This window comes from Ursus maritimus, unplaced genomic scaffold, assembly GCF_017311325.1.
Source record: "Ursus maritimus isolate PB19 unplaced genomic scaffold, ASM1731132v1 scaffold_36, whole genome shotgun sequence".
Lineage (NCBI taxonomy): Eukaryota > Metazoa > Chordata > Mammalia > Carnivora > Ursidae > Ursus > Ursus maritimus.
In genome coordinates, this window is record NW_024426230.1 from 11907933 (window position 1) to 11926709 (window position 18777).

Consider the following 18777-nt stretch of genomic DNA (forward strand, 5'->3'; position numbering starts at 1 on the left):
GAATTCATAATTCCCAATTTTAAAACTTGCTACAAAGCAGTAGCAATCAATGCACTGTGGTAGTGTCATAAGAAGTGACAAACAGATGAATATGGAGCAGAATCTTTGATCTAGAAATAAACCCTTATATTTGTCATCAATTGCTTTTCTGACAAGGATACCATGGCAATTCAATGGGAAAAGAAGAGTCTTTTCAACAAATAGTGCTGGGGCAACTGGATATGAACAAGCAAAAAAATAAGGTGGATTCTTACCTTGCAACTTCCTATCTCACACCAAAAACAACAAACAAAAAGGACGTTAGATCTTAATATAAGGTTTAAAACTATAAAGTCTTATAAAAAAGTTTATAAAACTAGTGTCCATGGCAAAAAACTGTACATGAATGTTCACAGCAGCATTATCCATAATACCCAAAAAGTGAAACCAACCCAAATGTCCATCAACTGATGAATGGATAAACAGAATGTAGAATATTCCATACAATGGAATATTATTTAGCAATAAAAAGAAATGAAGTGCTGAGACGCACTGTAATATGGATGAACTTTGAAAACACCATGCTAAGAAGCCTGCCACAAAAGACCACATAATGTTTGACGCCTTTTATATGAAATGTCCAGTAGGCATATCTATAGAAAGTAGATCAGCATTGTCTAGAGCTGGGGAGTGGGGGAAGGGGATGGTTGGTGGTAATGGGGAGTTACTGGTCATGGGTATGGGATTCCTTTTGAAGGAACTAAAATATTCTAAAATCAGGTTGTTGTGACAGTTGCACAAACCTGTGAATATACTAAAAACATGTATACTTTAAAAATGAGTAAAATGTACAGTCTAAGAAGTACATCTCAAAAGAAAAAGTAATCTCAAGAAAACTGTTAAGAATTTAATTTGGAAGCACAATCCACTATGTGTAAATACTGATTCTGGCAGAAAGGGAACCTCTCAGTGTCTTACTTTGTGTTTCTGTGTCACATTTTGGTAATTCTTGCAGTAATTTCAAACTTTTTCATTTTTTCCAGGTAAACGGCTATCAGTTAGAACTCATAAACCACAATTTATAAAATTGGGAAGACTTAAATAGAAATGTTTACCTAATATTATATAAATCTAAAAGCAGGGAGAAAGATATGCACCTTGTAGAAAAAAATAGAACATAAATCTTTACAATACAAACGTAAAAGAGAAATCGCCTTTATATTATCTATGACCTTCCCACGATTTGTAAGAGCAGAGCTCCGCTGCCCTTCATGTCAAATTTTAATTTTTCACCATTCCCTCTTATTTTTCTACTTACCTAACTACTGCTGCTAAAATGTTTGGTATATTGCCATTAGCTTAATATGTACAATAATGAATAACGAGGGGAAGATACGAGAAAAAAAAAACCCATAAAATTAACGAACTTGCAACTTACATGCAACCATATAAGAATATGTATAGAACTGGCAAAGTATTATGAGCTTACTATTGGAAAATTCCAAGTGAAGTCTGCTAAGTTATAAGCACTTCTGAATCTCTGCATATACACTGCAATAGAAATAATAAATTTTGAGATTTGAAATTAAAAAACCTTGTGGTTCAACCAAGAGGAACAGGAATCAGTTAATCTAGTCAAAGAAAATAAAGGATCTATAAATGTTCTAGGGAGATAAGAGTATAAACAACGTCACTTTTCATTTTTCCTCTCTAGTCCATCAGAAAAATACAAGGATACCTCAGAGATATTGCAGGTTTAGTTCTAGGTTACAATAAAGTGAAATAGCAATAAAGTGTATATAAAAGTTACGTTTACACTATACTACAGTTTAGTAGGTGTACAATAGCACTATATCTAAAAAAGTACACACCTTAATTTTAAAAAATCATTTTGCTAAAAAATGCTAAGCATTTGAGCTTTCAGCAAATCATAACCACTGATAACAGATCACCATAACAAATATAATGAAAAAGTCTGAAATACTGCAAGAATTACCAAAATGTGACAGAGATGCAAAGTGAGCAAATACTGTTGAAAAAATGGTGCTGACAGACTTCATCTCTTGCCCTAACAGTCTCTTTAAAGAAATAAGGACATGAATCAAGGGGTTGGGGGCAAAAAAAGCAAAGATAGAAGAAGGGATAATAAGAATTAGCACAATAGTTATGAAAATCTAAGGGCAAGAGAAAGGAAACGGTCAAGTTTGGGTGACTGAAATGATATTTCTAAACATAATCAAGAAAATTATGAGGAGCTGATTTGGGAACAAAACGGTGATGATGGTAATAAGAAGGCAGATAAAAATTTGTAATAGGCAGCCGCAAAATCATGACAGAGAACTGAGAGATAGAAGTACATGGAGAATATGGGGTTGAGAAAATAGGAGAGATATCCCAATGAGAGGGATAACTATGTTAGGGGGTCAGGAGGTAAAAGATGAGCCAGTGAAGACAAACTTGGAATAATTAGAGAATTAGGAGTTGAACGAGGTAATTGTAGTGTTACAGAAATCAGGGGAGAAGAACATTTTAGAGAATAGACAACAGTATTAAATTAGGGGATATAATACTCAAGGGGTTTTTAGGGCAGTGGAACTATTGTATAGGATACTGTAATGGTGGATACCTATTACTATACATTTGTCAAAATGCATACAATGTACAACACAGAGAATGAACTCTAATGTAAACTATGGACTTCAGTTAATATATCAATATTGTTTCATCAATTTTAACAGATGTTATCACAAAAAAATTATGTGTAGGGGAAAAGGGTATGTGGGAACTCTCTGTACTTTGCAATTATTTTGTAAATCTACAACTACTGTAATCTTTTAAAATGTTTATTAAATTAACTAAATTTGGTTAATTAGATAAATCAAAGGGCTTGTTGAGGACTGAGAAAACTTTAGACTTGATGGTCAAGATACGAACCTTCAGAAGGATCGTTTCAGTAAAGCAGTGTGGTCTGGAACACATAGTGAGCAAGAGAGTAAGACTTATGATTCCTGCCCTCAAGGACTTGACCATCTAGTACCAAAGATAAATTATCATGGGGAAGAGTTAGGATATGAGAACCCAAGATTATTTAGAGAGTTATTATAATTGTTTTGGAAAGAAATAATAAGAATATCTAAGAATAATAATAGTAGTAATAAGACAGTGTGATAAATGTTATGACAGGGAAGTGGTACAGGGCTCTGTGAGAGCACATGGAAGATCCAAACACAGACTGGGGAGGAAGGTAAAGAGAGGTAGTATGGGGAAAAGATTTCAGAAAAAACGACGTTTAAGCTGAGACTAAAAAAATGGACAGGAGCTATATGCTGAAAAATTTTATAGCCTAAGACCATCTCACTGTTAAAAAATAAAGAATAAAAATAAGACAAAAACATTCAATTCTAGAGGGAAAAGAACAATATAAAGCTTATAAACAAGAAATAGACAAAAATTAATGAGTTAGAAAACAAACATAATATAGTAAATAAGAAACTGTTTCTTTGAAAAGATTAAGTAAATTATTTGCATCAAGACAAGAAAGCCCACTGAAATGGTGATACATAATTAATTATAACTCTAGTTTAAAAGTTAGAAAATGTTTTTAAAATAACCATAAACATAACAATTTGTTATTGTAGTAACACCAATAACCTAAAATGTGAGGGAGAAGTATAAAGTTTCTGAATGCTATCTATCAAGTTGTAATCAGCTTAAAATAAGATGTTATAAATATAACATATTTTATGTAAGCCTTGTGGTAACCACAAAGGGAAACACCTGTAGCAGATACAAGATTACAATAAAGGACTCAAACATACTACTACAAAAAGTCTTTAAATCACAAATGAAGACAGAGAGAAAGCAAAAACAAAGGATCTACAAAACAGAAAACAATGAAAAAAATGGCATTAGTAAGTTTTTACCTCTCAACAATTACTTTAAATGTAAATAGATTAAATTCTTCAATCAAAAGACACAGAATGGCTGAATGGACAAAAAAATGAGATCCAAATGATATGCTGCTTACAGGAGACTCATTTTAGCTTTAAGGACACAAAGAGGATGAGAATTGAAGGGACAGAAAGCAATATATTTTTTTTTTAAAGATTTTATTTATTTATTCAACAGAGAGAGAGACAGCCAGCGAGAGAGGGAACACAAGCAGGGGGAGTGGGAGAGGAAGAAGCAGGCTCACAGCAGAGGAGCCCGATGTGGGGCTCGATCCCACAACGCCGGGATCACACCCTAAGCCGAAGGCAGACGCTTAACCGCTGTGCCACCCAGGCGCCCCAGAAAGCAATATTTTAAGCAAATGGTAAACAAGAGAAAGCAATGGTAGCTATATTTATATCAAACAAAACAGACTGTGAGTTAAAAATGGTAAAAAAAAAAAAAAAAAGATAAAGTCACTACCATAAAGATAAAGGGGTCAATCCATCAAGAATATATAACAATTATAAATATTTATGCACCCAACACTGGAGCACCTAAACATATAAACCAAGTACTAAAAGAAAAGGGAAATACACAGCAATACAATAACAGTTGGGGACATTAATACCCCACTCTCAACAATGGACAGATCATCTAGATAGGAAAGCAAATAAGAAAGTGAATTTGAACAATACTACAGACCAAATGGACTTAACTGACATATATAGAACATTTTGTCCAATAGCAGCAAAATACACATTCTTCTCAAGTGCACATTGAACATTTTCTAGGATAGATCATGTGCTAAACCACGCAAGTCTCAACAAATTCAAGAAGATAGAAATTATATCACACATCTTTTCCAACTACAAAGGAATTAAACTAGAAATCAATAAACAGGGGGAAAGGTGGAAAATTCACAAATACGTGGAAACTAAATGACACACTCCTGAACAACCAATGGATCAAAGAAGAAATCAACACGGAAATTAAAAATATCTTGAGACAGGGGCGCCTGGGTGGCTCAGTCATTAAGTGTCTGCCTTTGGCTCAGGTCATGATCCCAGGGTCCTGGGATCGAGCCCTGCATCGGGCTCCCTGCTCAATGGGAAGCCTGCTTCTCCCTCTCCCACTCCCCGTTTGTGTTCCCTCTCTTGCTGTGTCTCTCTCTGTTAAATAAATTAAAAAAAAAAATATCTTGAGACAAACAAAAAAGAAATACAAATGGAATGTACCAAAAGCAGTGCAAGGGGGGAGCTTATAGTGATAAATACATACATCAAGAAAAAAAAGAAATATCCCAAATAAACAACCTAACTTTACACCTAAAGGAACTAGAAAAAGAAGAATAAACTAAGCCCAAAGTTAACAGAAGAAAGGAAATAATAAAAATTAGAGCAGAAATAAAGAACAGGAAAACAGAAAAGATGAACAAAACCAAGAGCTGGTTCTTTGAAAATATAAACAAGATTGAAAAACCTTTCACTAGACTAACCCACAACAAAAAAGGACCCAAATAAATATTATTATAAATGAAAAGGAGATGTTACAACTGATAGCACAGAAATGCAAATGATAAGAGACTACGATGAACAACTATTTACCAATTGGACAACCTAAAAGAAATGCATAAGTTCCTAGAAATGTACAACCTACCAAGACTTAATTATGAAAAAAACAAAAAATCTAAATAGACCAATAACACATAAGCAGATGAAAGCAGTAATCAAAAACTTCCCAACAAAGAAAAGCCTAACAGCAGATGGTTTCACTGTGAATTCTAACACTTAATGAATATCAACTCTTCTCAAACTCTTCCAGGAAAGTGAAAAGGGGGGAATACTTTCAAACTCATTTGACCAGGAGAGCATTATCTTGATATCAAAGCTAGGTAAGAATATTATAAGAAAAGAAAATTACAGGCCAACATCTCTGATGAATACAGATGCAAAAATTTTCAACAAAATTCTAGCAAATAGACCTCAATAGCACAATAAAGGATCATACAACATGATGCAGTGAGATTCATCCTCTGGATGCAAAGATGGTCCAATATATGCAAACCAATAGATGTTATACATCATAATAATGGATTAAAGATAAAAATCACAGGATCATCTCAACAGATGCAGCAAAACAATTTGACAAAATTCAATACTCATTCATGAGAAACACTTTCAACAAATTGGGTATAGAAGGAATGCACCTCAACATAATTAAGGCCATATCTGATAAGCCCACAACTAACATCATTCTCTATGGTGAAAAGCTGAAAGACTTTTTTTTTTTTTCTAAGATCAGGAACAAGATCAGAGTGCCCACTCTCATCACTCCTACTAAACACAGTATTGGAAGTCCTAGCCAGAGCAATCAAGCAATAAAAAGAAATAGAAAGCATCTGAATTGGAAAGAAAGTAGTATAATTATCTCTTTTTGCACAGGACATACTCTCAAACAAAGAAAATCCAAAAGATCCTACCAAAAAACTGCTAGAACTAGTAAAGAAATTCAGTAAAGTTGCAGGATACAAAATCAATACACAAAATCAGTCATTTTCTATACACTAACAGTGAATTATCTGAAAAAGAAAAAAGGAAAACAATCTCATTTATAATAGCATCCCAAAAAATTACTTAGGAATAAATTTAACCAAGATGAAAGATCTTCACAATGAAAACTATGAGACACTGATGAAAGATACTGAAGAACATACAAATGAAGAGAAAGCCTAAAACTATACTAAAATTCATATGGAACCACAGAAGACCCCAAATAGCTAAAGCAATTCTAAAAAAGAATAATAAAGCTGAGGCATCACACTTACTGATTTCAAACTACATTACAAAGCTATAGTTATCAAAATCATACTGGAATAAAGACAGACATAAAGATCAATGGAACAGAACTGAGAGCCCAGAAATAAACCTGTGGATGAATAGTCAACTAATATTTGACAATGGAGCCAAGAATATCAATGGAGGAAAGACAGTCTCTTCAATATATGGTATAGGGAAAACTAGATATTCATATGCAAAAGAATGAAACTGGACCCCTACCTTATACCACTCACAAAAACTAACATGAAATGGATTAAAGACTTAATATTGTAAAACTCCTATAAGAAAAATAGAGGGTAAGCTCTTTGACATTGGTCTTGGCAACGATTTTTTAGATATGAAAGCACAAGCAACAAAACCAAAACCAAAAACCAAAACAAGTGGGACTACATCAAATTAAAAAGCTTCTGCGTGGCAAAACAATGATAAAATGAAAAGGCAACCTATGAAATGGAAGAAAATATTTGCAAACTACATATATGTATCTGATAATGGGTTAGTGTCCAAATTATTAAGGAACTCATACAACTCAACAGCAATAAAACAAATAATCCAATTAAAATGGGCAAATAAAAGAAAAGAGGACCTCAAAAAAATGGGCAAGGACTCAAAGAGACATTTTTCCAAAGAGGCTATTCAAATGACCAACACATACCTGAAAAGGTGCTCAGCACCACTAATCGTTGGGGAAATGAAAATCAAAACCACAATGAAATATCACCTCACACCTGTTAGAATGGCTATTATCAAAAAGACAAGAAATAACAAGTGTTGGTGAGGATACACAGAAAAGACAACCCTTATTGTAAACTGTTGGGGGGATGTAAACTGATGCAGCCTTTACGGGAAACAGTATGGAGGTTCCTCAAAAAATTAAAACCAAAACTACTACATGATCCAGCAATCCCACTTCTGGATATATATCCAAAGAAAACAAAATTACTACCTCGATGAGATATCTGCATCCCCATGTTCACTGCAGCATTATTTATAATAGCCAAGGTATGAAAACAACCTGTGTCCATCAACAGATGAATGGATCAAGAAAATGTGGTATACATGTAGATTTCACCCTTCAACAACAGGGGTTTGAACTGCAGGGGTCTAGTCATAAACAATTTTTTTTCAATAAATATAGTACAGTACTGTAAATGTATTTTCTCTTATGATTTTCTCAGTAACATTTTTCTATATCTTACTTTAAGAATACAATATATAACACATATAACATAAAAATATCTGTTAATTGGAGGAGGAGTTAAGATGGCGGAGGAGTAGGGGTCCCCTTTTTCAGCTGGTCCCCTGAGTCGAGCTGGATAGGTACCAGACCATCCTGAACACCCATGGAATCAGCCTGAGACGTAGGAAGATACATCTGGATCTCTACAAATGAACATCTCCAGCGATGAGTGTTGAGGCACGAAGCAGGGAGCAGTGAATCCGTGCACAGCTTTTGGAAGATAAACAGAAGGGGGAGGGAGCCTCCGCACTTGGGCGCCAGGAAGTGGTAGCCACCTGCACTGGGGAGCGGGCTGACTTGTGGACCTGTACCCGCGGGAGAGCAGACTGAGACTGAGACCGTGAGCCAGGGAACGCGTGCGACCAGTCTGATGAAAACCGGAGCGCCAGAGTGCATGCAAACCACACTGAAACAGAGCTCCGGAGTGCACGGGGGCGGCTGGCGGCTGGCGGTGTTAGAAACACAAAGGACAGAGATGTGCTGGCCCTGGAATTGAGGGCTGGGACACCGGGTGTGGGGCGCACATCCCAGGACGCTGTAGGGTTTAGCAGCACCAACACAGACAGAGTTAAAGTGGCCAGAAGAGCTCAGTGGAGAGTGGACTGCGATTTCTCTGTTCCGAGTCAGAGGCTGGGATTCGGCCACTGCTGCTCTGACTCTCAGAAGAGGCACAGCAGACCGCCAGGAAAGCCGCCAGAGAACAAAAGCCTGGAAACACCGGCTCACAGTGTGCCCATCCCCATCCCCACTCGCAGGGGACATGGAGACTTTACCCAAACAGGGTTGCTTGAGTATCAGCGCGGCAGGCCCCTCCCCCAGAAGGCAGGCTGAAAAAGCAAGAAGCCCACATCCCTAAGGTCCCTATAAAACAAGTGCACACTGCACGGGTCCTGGTCAATAATTTGGGCTCTGGACAACCCCGCAACCTCTCCTCATCAGAATGACGAGAAGGAGAAATCCCCCCCCAGCAAAGAAAAGACAATGAGTCTGTGGCCTCTGCCACAGAACTGATGGATATGGATATAACCAAATTATCAGAAATGGAGTTGAGTAACAATGGTCAAGATGATGTGTAGACTTGAAAAAAGTATTAACGAAAATGTTAATGAGAATATAGAATCTCTAAGGGCGGAAATGAGAGCGAATCTGGCAGAAATTAAAAATGCTATGAATCAAATGCAGTCAAATCTAGATGCTCTGACGGCCAGGGTAAATGAGGCAGAAGATGGATCAGCGATTTGGAGGATGGGTTAGTAGAAGAGAAAGCTAAAACAGAAACTTGGCTCAAAAAAATCCAATCTCAAGAATGTAGGTTACGGAAGATTACTGACTCAATGAAACATTCCAATGTCAGATTCATCGGCATCCCTGAGGGGGTGGAGAAAAAACAGAGGTCTAGAAGAGATATTTGAACAAATTGTAGCTGAAAACTTCCCTAATCTAGCAAAGGAAACAAGCATTCGTGTCCAAGAGGCAGAGAGGACCCCTGCCAAGCTCAACCATGACAAACCTACGCCACAACACGTCATAGTGCATTTGCAAATATTAGATCCAAGGATACAGTATTGAAAGCGTCCAGGGCAAAGAAATTTCTCACGTACTAAGGCAAAGGTATCAGGATTACATCAGACCTGTCTACATAGATCTGGAATGAGAGAAAGTGTTGGGGGGGGGCATTTTTAAAGCTCTTTCAGAGAAAACATGCAGCCAAGGAATCCTCTTATCCAGCAAGGTCTGTCCATCAAAAATTATGGAGATAAAAGACACTCCAGAATGGCCAGTCACTGACCAATTTCGTAACCCGCAAACCAGCCTACAGGATATTAAGGGGTTCTATAAAGGTAAAAGGCCCGAGAGAGAGTACGAACAGGACGCTATGAAACAAAGACTTTATAGGCAACTGGCATCATTAAAATCATATCTCTGGCCTGTCAATGTGAATGGCTAAATGCTCCCATAAACATACACAGGGTTGCAGATTGGATAAAAGAAAATGACCATCATTGCTGTCTACAAGAGACTCATTTGAACCTAAAGATACATCCCTAAGTAAGGGATGGGAATACCATCTCTTCATCGAAATGGACCTCAAAGAAAGCTGGGGGTAGCAATTTATCAGATAGATTGATTTAAACTAAAGACTATAGTTAGAGACACAGAAGGCACTTATTGTTCTTAAGGAATGTTCAACAAGTGGATATACAATAGACATATATGCCTCCCACCAGGGAGCAGCAGAATACACAAGCCAATCTTAACCAGAATAAAGAGACATATATAGATAAAAATACTTAATAGTAGGGGACTTCAACCTCCACTATCATCAAATAGATAGATCACCTAAGCAGAAAATCAACAAAGAAACAAGAGCTTTGAATGCCATAGCTAGAACCATTGGACCTGAATATATAGAACACTACACCTCAGAACAAAAGAATACTCATTCTATTCTAATGCACATGGAACATTCTCGAGAATATCATGATTGGATCACAAACAGGTCTCAACCGATACCAAAGATCTGAAAATATCCCTGCATATTCATGGAACACAACGCTTGAAATTGGAACTCAACACAAGGAAAAATTTGGAAGAAACTCAAACACTTGGAAACTAAGAACTATCCTGCTCAAGAATGATTTGATAAACCAGGAAATCAAAAATCAATTTAAACAATTTATGGAGATAGACGAATGAAAACACAACAGTCCAATACCTATGGGAACATTGCAGAGGCAGTCCTAAGGGAAAATACATAGACACATCAACCTCACTCAAAGAATAGAAAAACTAAATGCAGTTTTTATATTCTCACCTCAAGCAGCTAAAACAGCAACAGAGAGAACAGGCCTAATCCACACACGAAAGCAGCTGACTCAAGATTAGAGCAGAGATCAATGAATTAGAAACCAGAGAGCAGAGTAGAGCAGATCAACAGAAAAGCTAGAAGCTGGTCTTTGAAAAAGATGATAAAAATAGATAGCCACTGAAAGCAGACTTATCCAAAAAGAATAGAGGACCCAAATTAATAAAATTAGAATGAAAGGAGGTCACAACCAAACACCAATGAAATAGAAGGATCATTGAAACTTTATCACAGCTTTATGCTACAATAATTACAATCTAGAAGAGATGGAGGCCTTCTGGAAACCTATAAACTACCAAGACTAAAACAAGAAGAAATTGATTTTAAACAGGCCAATTAATTATGAAGAGATTGAAGCAGTGATTAAACCTTCCAAAAAACAAAACTCCAGGGCCTGATGGATTCCCAGAATTCTACCAAACATTCAAAGAAGAAATAATACCTATTCTCCTAAAGCTGTTTCAAAAAATAGAAACAGAAGGAAAACTACCAAACTCATTCTATGAGGCCAATATTACCTTGATCCCCAAACCAGGCAAAGACCCCATCAAAAAGAATTACAGACTGATATCCTTGATGAATATGGACACCAAAATTCTCAACAAGATCCTAGCTAATAGGATCCAACATATTGTATAAAGGATTATCCATCATGACCAGGGATTCATCCCTGGGATGCAAGTGGTTCAACATTCAGAATTTATCATAGTGATAGATTATATCAACAAGAAAAAAGCCAGAACTCATATGATCCCTCAATAGATGCAGAAAAGCATTTGACAAAATAAGCATCCTTTTCTGATTAAAACCCTTCAGAGTTAGGGATAGAGGGTACATTCCTCAATCTCATAAAACCATCTATGAAAAGCCTACAGCAAATATTTTCTCAATGGGGAAAAGTGAAGCCTTCCCTTAAGATCAGGAACGACAAGGATGCCACTTGCCACTATTATTCAACATAGTACTAGAAGTCCCGCAACAGCAATCAGACAACAAAAAGGGATAAAGGTATCCAAGTTGGCAAAGAAGAAGTCAAACTGTCTCTCTTCGCAGATGACATGATACTCTATATGGAAAACCAAAAGAATCCATCCCACAGACTATCTAGAAGTTATGAGCAATTAGTAAGTGGCGGGATACAAAAATCAATGCCTCAGAAATCAGTTGCATTTCTATCAAGAATGAGACAAGAAAGAGAAATTAGGAATCATTCCATTTACAATAGCACCAAAAATCATATGTTATCTTGGAATTAACTTAACCAGAGGCGTAAAGGATACATATTCTTGAAACTACAAATCACTCTTGAAAGACATTGAAGAAGACACAAAAAGATGGAAAATATTCACATGCTCATGGATCGAAGAATTAACATAGTTAAAATTCCATGCTACTCCAGAGCATCTACACTTCAATCTATCCCGATCAAAATACCAAGGACATTTTTCAAAGAACTGGAACAAACAGCCCTTAAATTTGTGTGGAACCAGAAAAGGCCCCGAATCGCCAAGGAATTGTTGAAAAGGAAAAACAAAGCTGGGGGCATCACAATGCCAGATTTCAAGCTGTACTACAAAGCTGTGATCACAAAGACAGCATGGTACTGGCACAAAAACAGACACATAGTCCAATGGAACAGAATAGAGAACCCAGAAATGGACCCTCGGCTCTTTGGGCAACTAATCTTTGATAAAGCAGGAAAAAACATCCAGTGGGAAAAAGAGAGTCTCTTCAATAAATGGTGCTGGGAAAATTGGACAGCTACATGCAAAAGAATGAAACTTGATCACTCTCTCACACCATACACAAAGATAAACTCCAAAGGGATGAAAGACCTTGATGTGAGACAGGAATCCATCAAAATCCTAGAGGAGAACATAGGCAGCAACCTCCACGACATCAGCCAAAGCAACCTTCTTCATGACACATCTCCAAAGGCAAGAGAAACAAAAGATAAAATGAACTTGTGGGACTTCATCAAGATAAAAAGCTTCTGCACAGCCAAGGAAACAGTCAAAAAAACTAAGAGGCAGCCCACGGAATGGGAGAATATATTTGCAAATGACACTAAAGATAAAAGACTGGTATCCAAGATCTACAAAGAACTTCTCAAACTCAATACATAAGAAACGAATAAACAAACCATAAAATGGGCAGAAGATATGAACAGACACTTTTCCAAAGAAGACATACAAATCGCTAACAGACACATGAAAAAATGTTCAAACTCATTAGCCATCAGGGAAATTGAAATCAAAACCACACTGACCTTACGCCAGTTAGAATGGCAAAAATTGACAAGGCAAGAAACAACAATTGTTGGAGAGCATGTGGAGAAGGGATCCCTCCTACATTGTTCGTGGGAATGCAAGTTGGTACAGCCACTCTGGAATACAGTGTGGAGGTCCCTTAAAAAGTTAAAAATTGAGCTACCCTATGATCCAGCCATTGCACTACTGGGTGTTTACCCCAAAGATACAGACGTAGTGAAGAGAAGGGCCATATGCCCCCCGCAATGTTCATAGCAGCATTGTCCACAATAGCTAAATCGTGGAAGGAGCCGAGATGCCCTTCAACAGATGAATGGATTAAGAAGATGTGGTCCATATATACAGTGGAATATTACTCAGCCATCAGAGAGAACGATTACCCAGCATTTGCAGGAACACGGACCGGACTGGAAGAGATTATGCTACGTGAAATAGGTCAATTAGAGAAAGACAATTATCATATGGTTTCTCTCATCTATGCAACATAAGAACTAGGAAGATCGGTAGGAGAAGAAAGGGATAAAGAAAGGGGGGGGGGTAATCAGAAGGGGGAATGAAGCATGAGAGACTATGGACTCTGAGAAACAAACTGAGGGCTTCAGAGGGGAGGGGGGTGGGGGAATGGGATAGGCTGGTGATGGGTAGTAAGGAGGGCACGTATTGCATGATGCACTGGGTGTTATACGCAACTAATGAATCATGGAACTTTACATCAAAAACCAGGGATGTACTGTATGGTGACTAACATAATAAAAAAGTATTATTATAAAAAATATATATGTTAATTGACTTTATATTATCAGTAAGGCTACCGGTCAAGAGTAGGCTATTGGTAGTTAAGTTTTCAGGAAGCCGAAAGTTATATGCAGATATTGAACTGCATAGGGATGGGGTGGGGTTGATGCTCCTAATTCCTGTCTTGTTTAAGGGCCAACTATACAATGGAATTCAGCCATAACAAAGAAGGAAATCCTGCCATTTGTGACAACTTGGATGAAACCTGAAGGCATTACACGAAGTGAAATAAGTCGGACAGAGAAAGACAAATATTGTATGTTCGTATTTATATGTGGAATTTGAAAAAACTGAACTTACAGAGAACAGACTGGTTCCAGGGGTGGGGGCAGGGAAATGGGCAAAATGGGTGAAGGTGGTCAAAGAGTATAAACTTCCAGCTGTGAGATGAGTAAGTTCTGGGGAAGTAAAGTACAGCATGGTAACAGTTAACAGAATTGTATTATAAATTTAAAGCTTGCTAAGAGAGAGGATTTTTAAAGGTCTCAGCATACAAAAAATTATAACTATGTAAGGTGATGAATGTGTTAACTAACCTTACTGTGGTAATCAATTTTGCAATATATATATTTATAAATCATTATGCTTAAACCATAATCACAATGTTGTATATCAATTCTATCTCAATAAAGCTAGAGGAAAAAACTTTGATGGATGGTATGGGAAGACATAATTTATTTTTTAAAAAGAGCAAAAAAAAAAAAAAATCCCACAAAACTAAAATGAGAAAAGGAACATAGCAGAATTATGATGTGCGTGTATGTACTAATCTCTACTAGTATGCATTTTGAAAGTCTCAATGAAAAGGAGTTTTGTAAAAAAAAAAAAAAAACAAAAAAAAAACAAAAACAAACCCAAAAAACACTGAAATTGACCCAAGAGCTAAAAGAAAACCCAGAGGCTAATAATGACGAAACTAAAAGAATTAGAAATTTTACTAGTTATTCCAAATTTTCAAACAACAGATAATATTCATTTCATGAAGCTGGCTATAACCTTAATTCTAAACATAGGAAGAACAGATACAAAATTAAATAAATACAGAATATGCTTAGAAATGGGCTATACCCTAATTCAAAATGAAAGTTTAGCAAATTTAACACAACAGGAAGTCAAATGACCCAGTAGGTTATTCCAAGAATTACTTAATATTAGCAATCTAGTGATACTACCTACAATATACTTGAATTAGTTAAGAAAGCAAAACTATATGAAAATTTGAATAGATGCTGGAAAAGATTCCAATAACAGGATGTCCACTCTTACAATAACTATTTAACACTGTAGTGCAAGTTCTAGTCAATGCAATATGATATAAGCAAAAATAGACATAACTTTTAGAAAAGAGATTTATAAGATAATTACATATCTACACAGATTCAAATAGACAACTATAAAATGTTAAAAATAAATAAGATAATTCACTAAATTATTTGGATAGCAAAATATAATGGGAAAAAATTCTATTTAGAATAGCATCACAACAATAAAATAAAATAACCCTAAAAGTAATGCCTCGGTCTCAGAATAAATGAAAGACACACCATAATTATGAATGGGAAGAATGATGGTAGCAAATGTACTTATTCTCTCCATATTAAAGTTTTATTGTAAATCAAAACCAAAATACCAATGGGATGTTTTTCTGGAAAAGAATAACATAATTCTAACATGTATCCAGAAGAATAAACAGGTGAGAATATCTAAGAAAAGAATACGTATGAAAAGGGTGAGGAAGAAGACTGGGTCTATCAGATATTAAGTTATAAAGCTATAATAAACACTAACATCTGCACAATATTGATAGACAACTCAACAGAAATGAAGAGACAGCTCTGAAATAAACATGTTAATATATGAAAAAGGAAACATCAAATCAATGAGAAAGGTATGGATTACTCAACAAATTATAGAAATAAACTATCCTCCAATATTCAAGCTAGTTCCATTTCTTATTCAATAAACTAAAATGTATTCCAGAAGAAATAAAGAATTAAATGTAAAATAACTACAATTGCAACTAAGCAATTATGGATCTAGAAGGAAATACAGAGCATTTAACTGATTTCAAGACAGAATTCTCTAAGCACAATAAGTAACTGAAAAAAATCCAAAGAAAGAAGAATGAGAAATAAAATTACATAAAAATGAAAAACCTGTGTGCTAAACAACATGAAGTTGTTGAAAACTGGAAGTCAGACAACTAACTGGAAAACTCCCACAATATGTACAAAAGTTAATCCTTAGATAAACATATCTAGGAGAGCTCTTGCAATTAAGAAAAATTTCCTTTTAAACAGAAAAAGGACACTAAGAGGGAATTTGAAAAAAGATTAAAATTTCTTACAGATACATGAAAGATATTAACTTCACTAGTAGTGAAGAACAATACATTAAAGAGATACCATGATTTGCCTTTCAAGCTAGAAAAGATTTAGAAAATGTGACCAATACCTTGTGTTGGCCAGGCTGAAGTTACATTAGTGGTCTTACACAGTGTTGGTAGGATTAGAAATTAGTACTTAGTGAAAAGTAATTCTGCAAAATGTATGTCCTAAAATAAGTTCTTATGCTTTGATATAGTAATTCCATTTCTAGAAATCTATCCTAGGGCAAGATATTAAAAACTTAAATGTCCAATAATTATAGAACCTGGCACCATAAAAAATTATTTTTGAGAAATATCAAACTTCCTGAGGAAAATGCTCACAACATGATAAAGTCCTTTTTAAAAGATAGCTTACTGTATACATATTACAATGATTCCAGTTTTGTAAGACAAAAAATCGTTTGTATATCAAAAAAGAAAGACTGAAAATACATAAACAAATGTTATGTATTACAAATGTAATAGTGTTATAAATATATGGTTTATTTTTCTATTCTACATTTTCTATTAATAACTAGAGAAATTAAACATTATTTTTAAAAGATTATTCTGAGAAAAGCTAAAAACAACCACAAAAACCAAAGAAGTGAGTAAAGATTATATTTTCTCCTAAAATTTGGTAGTAAAAGGTGTGAAAGGGATAGACTATAGCTTGAAAGGATTGTAACTGAGGGTAGTTTTGTTTTCTTTTGTTTAAAGAAAGGTAACCAAAGTGTGCTTATGGTAAGGGGTAAGTAGAAATACATGATAAAGACACGATAACTTTTTGAAGATCCTAGAGCAAGCACAGGAGGTAGGAAGTAGAAGTATAGATAGGAAAGGAAAAAAAAGTGCTTTCTGAAACTGAATGTGAGCAAGAAAAGATGGCTCAATACAGAAATTTTAAAGAGAGGAAGTTATAAGGCGGAATTGTTTGATGTGGGAAAGGAATAAATAATCGTTTACTTTTCATTCCTATAGAATAGTGCGGCATGGTAGTTTGTTTCAAATGAGTTCCCCAATTGTCAGAATCACTGGATTTAATTAATGAGAGGTGTGACTAATGTGTGTTAAAATGTGAGTGGGTGGAGGAAGAAAGGTTAGGAACTACTGTTTTACCAGACTGTCTTTCATACAGGAGGCCAAACATTTGAATTGAATCCTTAGTGAGGTTAGAATAGAGATGATCTTTTGACTATATGAAGGGCCTGAAGAACAAAGAAGTGGTTTATAATAATTAAGAAACAAAGTAAGTGAACAAGGGATAAGAAATTTGCTGAACAGGAGAGAAGGTACTGCTGAAGTAAAGGAGCATGAATCTACAGTAACTCTCTCTATCACGCTGGTTTGATCATTTTCCCTAGTAATATACGGCTGCCTAGGAGTAGAGAAAGTAGATGTTAAGAATGATTTAGATCAGGGGCACCTGCATGGCTCAGTTGGTTAAGCAATAGACTCTTGGCTTTGGCTTGGGTCATGATCTCAGGGTCCTGAGATCCAGCCCTGCATCAGGCTCCGCACTCAGTGGGAATCTGCTTGAGATTCTCTCCCTTTGCTCCTCCCCTCTCCCCACCAACTCACACCTGTGTGTACTCTCTCTCTAATAAAATAAAATCTTAAAAAAAAAGAATGATTCTGATCAGATAATTGATTATAGCCATGTATATATAGAGAGACAGATATAAACTTAAGTGGAAGAATAGTTTTGAAGATGCCAGAAATGGCATTTTTATAGTTGACAATGTGTGAGTTTGCTGACAGGACAAGTGAAATCAGAGGTGGGTGGCAGGCTGACTGTGGAAACAGAAAAAGCAAAAAACTGGAAACATAGAAGTACAAAACACCAACTGACTAAGATGTGAGAGAGTGAGAAATGGGTATTAAGCAGGTTGTGGATTTGAGATCTCAGAAATAGAGGCATTCAATTTATTGCTTTATTAATGTGTTTCTCATTATACTGCCAAAAAAGCACCTATCCAAAAGTTTTATTTAGAGTCTAACAAGAAAGTAGCATATATACATGCCAACCTTACAGAAACTCCAGTTAAGTAATACTTTGCAGTTTCTAGTACTGGTTTCCCAGAAGTCTTGCTCATATACATCAAGAACGTAGATATCATTAAAATAATGGTATAATAAGATTTTACACATCAAAACCCACATGTAAATAGGTACATATCCAAGAGCTTAATGAGAAATCAGATTTATAGCAATAACCTATATCCATGTTCTTTGTCCCATTAATATTCTTTTGTATGTACTAGCTTGACCTCTGAAACTAATCAAAAAGGGTATATTTGGAACATCTAACTATGGGAAAACCTAAGGACATTTTATAAGTTCAGTTAGATTTCTGCCATCAAAAAAATTCTGAAATGCATAAAAAGGTATCAACTATTCATAGATACCAAACATTTTAATGTAGCCCTGCATTTTTTTCAAAAAGTTCATTATTTAAAGGTATAAGTCAAATGTAGTTTCTGTTCAGA

General features: G+C 35.7%; 1 protein-coding gene across 2 annotated transcripts in view; it reads right to left on the reverse strand.

Annotated features, from left to right (window-relative positions):
• RALGAPA1 (Ral GTPase activating protein catalytic subunit alpha 1) overlaps positions 1 to 18777 on the reverse strand; it is a 252075-nt gene that overhangs the window by 71654 nt on the left and 161644 nt on the right. The window lies entirely within an intron of this gene.